Source organism: Oryzias melastigma, unplaced genomic scaffold (genome assembly GCF_002922805.2).
Source record: "Oryzias melastigma strain HK-1 unplaced genomic scaffold, ASM292280v2 sc07614, whole genome shotgun sequence".
Lineage (NCBI taxonomy): Eukaryota > Metazoa > Chordata > Actinopteri > Beloniformes > Adrianichthyidae > Oryzias > Oryzias melastigma.
Genome location: NW_023424176.1, coordinates 1 through 1,154, shown reverse-complemented (window position 1 = coordinate 1,154; position 1,154 = coordinate 1). Strand labels below are relative to the sequence as shown.

The following is a 1,154-nucleotide window of genomic DNA, read 5'->3' as shown; positions in this document are numbered from 1 at the left end:
CCACCGAGCTTTACTCCCCACAGCTCGCCTCCAAGGAGGACGACCCCCACACCAACGACCTGGTGGGGGGGCTGATGAGTGTAAGATGAGCATGCGTCCACTCACAGTCCTGAAGTCTTAACTAGGTCTTTTAAACATGATTCCGTGGTTGTTTTACCTCCCAAAGCTTCTCTGATTGGTTACCTGCAGACTTCAGATGATTTTAATGTAATGATATGAAACTTCTTAGTATATTTATTAAAAAGTCTTCAGTAGAACTAATCAAATGGAACAAAAAGTACAAAATTCAATTTTTTTAAATCACTTTGAATTCAAATCAAATTAATAAAAAATATATTTTATTTTTAACATTTTTTTAATTTTTAATATATATATATATATATCTTTATTTTTATTATTTCATTTATTTTACACTTTTTTTAATTTGTATTTATTTAATTTAATATTGCTCTGATTTTTTTATTTATTAATTTTGTATTTTGCAGCAAAAGTGTTGAGGGGGATGTGGACAAATCTGTCATTTACTAATTTAATTTGTCCAAACAAGAAGCTAAATTCTGATATTTTTAGTTTTTTATGATAATAAAATATTTACTAAAATATACCTTTTTTTTCCAGGATGGGCTGCGGAGACTCTCTGGAAATGAATATGTTTTCTCCAAAAGTAAGTTTAAGATCATTCAATTCACTTTCATATTCAAACTTTTTTCTTGCTTTAAGTTTAAATCTGTCTTCAGTTTTTGCTCCTTTTTTAAAACAATAATACTGTGGATGTTACTCTTTGTTTCAGTTCTGGTCTCAGGATGATCAGGATTGTTAGTTTTTAGTGTCTGGTGACTTTGATCTGCTGCTGTGAACCTTTCAGACATGAGCCAGAGTCAGCTGGCCATCCCGGTCACCTTAAACGACGTTCCTCCATCCATCGCAGAGATGCTGAACGACGAGGAGTGCTGGGAGTTCAACATCCTGGAGCTGGAAGCAGCGACTCACAAGAGGTGAAGGACTCTGAGTAAAAGCAGCAGCAAATACAGACTAGACAAACGTTGGCGGTAGCTCCTCCCACATGTGGCCGAACAGTCAAGGACATTTATGATGAGCGTCGATCAGTAAATTTGATGCGTGAATTACACCCAGTGTGAATGCAGATTAAGACT

General features: G+C 35.3%; 1 long non-coding RNA gene across 1 annotated transcript; it reads left to right on the top strand.

Moving 5' to 3' along the window:
• Nucleotides 1-2: 2 nt before the first annotated feature.
• LOC112140888 lies at nucleotides 3-1,107 on the top strand. The gene is made up of 3 exons (XR_002918284.2): nucleotides 3-80; nucleotides 619-664; nucleotides 866-1,107. It is a non-coding gene; the product is annotated as an uncharacterized LOC112140888 (long non-coding RNA).
• Nucleotides 1,108-1,154: the final 47 nt, after the last annotated feature.